This window comes from Podarcis liolepis (assembly GCF_965112155.1).
Source record: "Podarcis liolepis genome assembly, chromosome: 14".
Classification (NCBI taxonomy): domain Eukaryota; kingdom Metazoa; phylum Chordata; class Lepidosauria; order Squamata; family Lacertidae; genus Podarcis; species Podarcis liolepis.
The window spans coordinates 592,268-598,871 of NC_139569.1; the positions used below are offsets into that span (position 1 = coordinate 592,268).

The following is a 6,604-nucleotide window of genomic DNA, read 5'->3' on the forward strand; positions in this document are numbered from 1 at the left end:
CGCTAGACAGGCAGCATGCAGGAAGGCAGGGGGGCTTATGCCTGCCTTCTTCCAAGTAGACCTTTGTTTAGAAGCGCTAGACAGGCAGCATGCAGGAAGGCAGGGGGGCTATGACCTGCTTGCTTGCTTGCTTGCTTGCTTGCTTGCTTGCTTGCTTGCTTGCCTGGGAGCAGGGAGGGAGTCAGGGCGTTCGTCCGCAGCCTGCCTGCCTGCTTCCAGGTTGACCGTCTAGGCACCCCTCCCTCGCTTTACGAGCGCCCCCGTGTGGCCGGCGAAAGGCAGGGCGGCCGTTCCTTGTATTCCTTCTCCCAGGTAGAGCAGGGCAACCCTTCTTCTTCTTCTTCTTCTTCTTCTTCTTCTTCTTCTTCTTCTTCTTCTTCTTCTTCTTCGTATCCCTATTGTCATTATCGTCCGTGCGTGCGTCTCTACCCAGTCTACCTGGAGGAAGGCAGGCAGGGTACGGCCACGCTCCCTGCCTGTCTGCCTGTCTACCTGCCGCCCGCCTGGCGCTCCTAAACAAAGGGCTATGTTCCTACCCGGTATACATGGATTTGATATCCCGCCTTATCACTACCCGAAGGAAACTCAAAGCAGCTAACATTCTCCTTTCCCTTCCTCCCCCACAACAAACACTCTGTGAGGTGAGTGGGGCCGAGAGACTTCAGAGAAGTGTGACTAACCCAAGGTCACCCAGCAACTGCAGACACGAAGCCGGTTCACCAGATTAGGAGTCTACCACTCTTAAGCACTACACCACACTGGCTATTGTGTGCCTGCCTGCCTGGTGCTGCCCTCTCTGCCGAGGTGCCTCTTCTCCTGCACACCCAAGAATCCACCCCCGCCCCCCCATTGTGCTTGCGGGTGGGGGAGAGAGAGACAGACTCAAAATAGATCACGGAGAGAGAGGGAGGCGGGTGGGCAGGCAGGCAGCCGCGCACACACACACGCATCGCCCATTTCGCCCGCACGTACGAACGCAAGCACGCACGATCATGACAACAATAGGGATACGGAGGAGGAGGAGGAGGAGGAGGAGGAGGAGGAGGAGGAGGAGGAGGAGGAGGAGAACGGCTGCCCTGCCCTTACCATGCTGGCCACACGAGGGCGCTCCTAAATCAAGGAACTGGCGCCTACCCGATCTACCTGGGAGAAGGCAGGCAAGGAACGGCCGCCCTGCCTTTCGCCGGCCACATGGGGGCGCTCGTAAAGCGAGGGAGGGGTGCCTAGCCGGTCAACTGGGGGCTTGGGGGAGCAGGCAGGCAGGCAGGCAGGCAGGGGACGGCCACTCTGCCTGCCTGCCTGCCTGCCTGGCCGAGGCTCCTAAACCAAGGGACAGGCTCCTGCCCGGTCTACCTGGAGGAAGGCAGGCATGGGACGGCCACCCTAACTCCCTCCCTGCTCCCTGCTCCCCGGCGCTCCTAAACCCAGGGACGGGCGGCTACCCGGTCCACCGGGGGGGGAGGGGGACAGGCAGGCAGGCAGGCAGGGGACGGCAGACAGCCGCGCGGGCACGGAACTCTGACCGACCGCCACCCCAGCTGCTGCCGTTCAACCCTCGCTGGTAATTTAATAGGTCCATACACAACACAAAACATTGTTGCTGTAGGTAGGTTTGATTTTGTTTCTTTTTTATCTGGGTTTTTTCCCCCTTTTAATTTTGTGGGGGTCCCCAAGAGAGTAGGGCCCTAAGCTATAGCTTGTTTAGCTTATACGTAAATCCGGCACTGCGACACAGGACTGGCATTCACCTTTTCATAAGAGAAACCCATCTGGCATGTTTCGTCACAGATGTTGGATGCGGACCTTCAGAGGTGCGGCCTGGCTACATGTTGCAAAAATGGACTTTGATGGAGGCTGAGGCTTTCCCCATACGTTTTGTCGCCTTTTACACCAAATGCGCGTTTGCTTCCTCTTCCTCCAGAGTAAGAGAGGTTTCTCTCAACTGAGGACAACGAAGACGAGGAACACGATGGCACGTGGAACTGTTTTCCCGGGGGCTCCAAATGCACTTCTGCGGATTCGTTTTTAATTTGCCCCCTTTTGTTTTAATGAAGGTGAAGCGCTTGCTGCAAAGTGCTTTCAGAGCCATCTGCTGCAAAGGAGCAAGCCGGAATTATTCCCTGGGATCCTTTCACTCTTCCCTCCCCGCCCCTCCGCCCCCACCCCTGTCTATGGCAACGAAATTCCATATCGCCCTCTGCTGGCCAGTTCAAGAAGGCTTCAAAGCTCATCCCCAATAAGGGACTTTCTGAGATCAGAATGCGTCGAAATTAAGATAAGGGGGGGGGGAGGCACTAAAATGCAGCTTTCCAAAGATATTAAAGGAGCCCAAACACGTTTTTCATTCATGCAATAAGTGTTCCCCGCACGATCCAGAGACTCCAAGAATTGCTTTAGTTTCATGTTGCATTTGTTGTTTCTCAGTGGTCAAGCAGAGGTCTCTGTTGCTGCTGGGGAAAGGCAGTTCCCCAATCTTCTCTCCACCCCCAGCTAATGTGCCTGTTGCTATGTACGGAGTGGCACGTGGGGAAGGCTATGAGAATGTTATCAGACTCTACTGAATAGGCCTCGTTGCAGTCTGTGGCGAGCAACGCGCAACGGCCCCAGTGATCCGACTGACTGGTGCGATCCTGATGCTCTAACCTCGAAGGCTGATGGTGATGTTAAGGCTGGAAGGAAAAGGTTAACACTGGGCACACACCTACTGAACCACCTTATATCCCTCCCTCCCTGTCTTCTGTGGAGGGATTTCAGATCATAATTCCTGCTGGTGGTGGTTCAAATGCGAGTCTTCGCCCCAGGGCTTTGCAGAGCCACGCAGAGGCCCGGACCAGGTATGCTGACAAATAATTTTATTTCAAGGCTTGAACCATATCTGCATATAAAGACAAAATGGAAAATATAGATCAATATGCTGACCGGAGGCCCCGGCCAAGTGGCCCATATGCCCCCCCCACTCTGTCTGGGCCTGCTTCGCCCCCAGTGTGAAGCAATGAACTTGCAAGCGTTTTGAAGTCCTGCTCGAAGGGATGCTGCCGGTCGGTCTAATGCGCCCCTTTATTCCCAGGAGTTGGTGGTGGGCGCATGTATGCCCCCCCATTCCAGAATCCCCTCTGTTCCCACTTTCAGAGGAGCCATCAGAAATAAAGACCTTCCTTATTAGAAGCCGAGGGCTCCCTGGGGCCCCGTAATGTTCTCAGCAGCCCTTCGAGGTCTCCCCGCTTTGCTGTGTCCTGGCAAATCCCGACAAAGAGGGAGGCGAGCAGGCAGGTGGGCAGGAAGCTGAGCTGAAGTCAGGAATGAGATGAAGAAGGACGCGCGGGGGGGGGGGTATCAACCCGAGGTTTAATCTGCTTGCCCTCTCTCCCCTCCCCAGCCACTCTAGAAGACGGGTCTGGGGCTCCAGTGAGTATGGGAAGCAAAATGCAACCCTCTTTTCCAAAAAAGTTGAGGGTCATTCATTGCTGTTCAAATGGTGCGAGCGCGCCATGTCTTGTGCTCTATTAGGCAGGGTGGGACTTACCGGTCCCCATGAGTAGCTAAGTAATCAAGAAAAGAAAAAATGCTGAACTAACTGACCAACTGCGTCGCAGATGATTCTGTCCCGTCCCCCCCGCCAACATAAATCCTGGCCACGCCCATGCCTCCCCCCTCCATATTTATTCAAGTTGGCACCCGTGGCCAGCAGTATCCAGCAGGCTCCGTTGCCTCTTCCGCTTAGCCATCTATTTCCCTCCATAGCCTCCTCTATCCCCGCCAGGGACTCGGTTCAGATAATAGCAGGAAAGTACCGGGCTTCTATTCAAATAGTGGGAGGCGAGGAGAGACCACTATTTCTAACAGCAAGAAGTGAAAGTTTTTTGTTAGATTTTTTAAGAAGAAAAAGCGTTGGTTACTAAACCGCTCCTTTCTCACAGCATCATTATAAAGTAGAGGTGTTGCAGCATGTAAATGCATTTAAAGTGTGTTGGTTGGTTTATTGATTAATCAGTTAGATGCTGGACTGTTAATCAATCGATTTGCTAATCTCTTGGCAGCCCTGAGGGCAAGGGAGGGGGCACAGAAGGACCTGAAACTGGCAAGGAACAGATGTCCTAAGGCCCATAACCTTTAAGGAGAGGGAGGAGTCTGCACCCTCCAGAGCCATACACCCCCCCCCCAACATGACAGGGAACCTTCCTCACCCAACTCCTCGCCGCTCTGCAGCTCCGCCTCCAGGTTTTTCTGCATCCCTAAAGATTCCCCAACCACTTTGTCTCTCCTACCACCACCCCCGCCCCAAACCTCCTTTTCTGCCGACACTGCTGCTCCTACTTCCATCCCTTTAGGTCCTGCATTTCAGCTCCTCTCGCGGTGTCCCTCAGTCTCCACAGTTTCCTTCCTGACACCCCCTGGCCTCGAGTGCAAGGGTCTGCAGAACTGCTTCCAGCAGCCCGGTGCTGCTTCTCACATGAAGGCATTGTTAAGGCGCGACGGCCGAAAGTGATACTCATGCATCGGGGGGCGAGAGGGGTCAGCCTGGTGTCCATTCCACTCTTTACAACTTGAGTTTCCGATAACAAAAAAGAAATAGTCTCTGAGCATGCGAGGAGTCTCGTCTGTGCTGGTTCAAAGGCAGCTTGAGTTCCAGCAGTTCCTTGCTTTAGCAGCACCCCCGTGCCTGCCTGCCTACCTGCCTCTCTGCCTCTCTGCCTCTCTCTCTCTCTCTCTCTCCGTGATCTATTTTTGGTCTGTCTCTCTCCCCTGCACGCAAGCACACGGAAGGGCGGGCGGGAATGTTTTTTGGGGTGTGCGTGTGCGCGTTGGAGTGATGTTTTGTGTCCATCTCTCTTTCTCTGTCTGTCTCCCCTGCACACAAGCGTGTGTGCGGTCTTCTTGGCTCCTGTGTCTCTGTCTGTCTCCCCCCCCACAAGTACATGCTGTGTTTGAGTGTATGCTTAGTGTGAGAGGGAAATTTTGTGCCCTTCTGTCTCCCTCTCCCGCAAACGACTGTTTGTGTCTTGTGTGTGTGTGTGTGTGTGTGTGTGTGTGTGTGAGAGAGAGAGAGAGAGAGAGAGAGAGAGAGAGAGATTTTGTTTCTGCCTGTCTGCCTCTGCCTCTCTCTCTCTCCCTCCCTCCCTCCATCTCCCCCCCAATCAAGTGTGTGCGAGAGAGCGCACGAGCGCTTTTGTGCTTGTCTTTCTGTATCCCTGTGTCTCTGCATGCTCCCCCTCCCGTAAAGGAACGCACTCACGCCAAGACTTTCTCCCTTGCCGTCCCTGCAAGGACGAACGCACGCACGCACACCCTCACCCGTCCCCTCCATCGTCTACCTGCTGCTCTGCTGCCAAGCGGCGGTATACAAAGTCACCGAGTTCTACGGCAGCTGTCGCCACGAAGCCTACCCTCGGCGATGTCGTCGAGGTCCAACGACAGCGTATAGCTGGAGGCGCCCCCGGAGGCGCGGGCCGGTAGACCGGGAAGCCCCCCGGTCTCTGAGGTAGACCGGCAAATCCCAGCCTCCGAGTAGATCACGGGACAGCAGTTCCAGGTACGCCGCGGGCTGGACCGGCGTCTCCCGGGCCCAAGGAGGAACGACCGGGAAACCGTCTGTTCTCCGAGGGAAACCGCAAAACCCCAGCCTCCCCGGCCGGAAGACCGTGGGGCAGCGATCGCAGCCCCGCCGCTGGGAAGACCGGTGCCCTCGCGAGTAGACCGTGCGGTCCGCTGGCCTCCGGCGGGTAGACCGGAGAGGACCACCTACCCTCGCCGGAGGGACCGAGAAGTTTTCCATCCGTCCGTCCTCCCAAGTGGACCGGAAAGCCCCAGCCGCCTCGGCCAGGCGGAGCACGGCCGCTGCGTGCAGCCCTGCCATCAGCTTGACTGCCCAAATTCCACCCGCCGGCCGACTGACCGGCTGGGGGGACCGGGCAGCGGACAGACCTCCCAGGGGTAGACCGAGAAAGCCTTCCGTCCTCTGAAGGGGACCGCCACGTCCCAGCTTGCCTGGTCAGTAGTACACCAGAGGAGAGCCGCCAGCGGACGCAGAAGGAACGGACCACGCTGCCGGCGCCTCCGGAGGGGAGCTACACTCAGCCTCCTAAGCTCCGCCGCCACCCCCCAGGAAAACGGCCAGGGCTTACGCTCCTTCTGCCCTGAAGACCGGCCAACCCACCCCCGCTTGCCGGCCGGTAGACCAGGGCCACCAGCAACCTCGCCCCTGGACTGGCCAGTGGCTAGATCCACACAGGACAAAGCTTGCCCTTTGCCGGCCTTTGCATCCTCCGCCAGCCACTCTTGCCTCGCTTCCGTCAGTCACGCAGAAGCAAGAGGGCAGGCGCCGGGAACGGTCTACTGCCACCCCAGCGCCGCCCCACGTGAGAGGACCATGCTGCTGGAGGAAAAGAATGGACCCCTAGACACTATATCGCTGATAAAGAGCAGGCTGCTTCTGGAAGAAAATGGGAGCATCCAACATCATGCTGGCTGAGTCAAAATAGATGTAACCATTAGGAGTTCAGCGGGACAAAGGGACAGGCTCCTGCATGGTCTACCTGGGGGAAGGCAGGCAGGCAGGCAGGGGACAACCATTCTGCCTGCCTGCCTGCCTGCCTGCCTGCCTGCC

General features: G+C 56.8%; 1 long non-coding RNA gene across 1 annotated transcript; it reads right to left on the reverse strand.

The window, feature by feature from the left end:
* Positions 1 to 2,306: 2,306 nt before the first annotated feature.
* On the reverse strand, positions 2,307 to 6,500 carry LOC310693182. Its single transcript, XR_014519039.1, has 2 exons — positions 5,744 to 6,500; positions 2,307 to 2,875 (listed from the first exon to the last, which is right to left on the reverse strand). It is a non-coding gene; the product is annotated as an uncharacterized lncRNA (long non-coding RNA).
* Between the last annotated feature and the right edge of the window lie 104 nt (positions 6,501 to 6,604).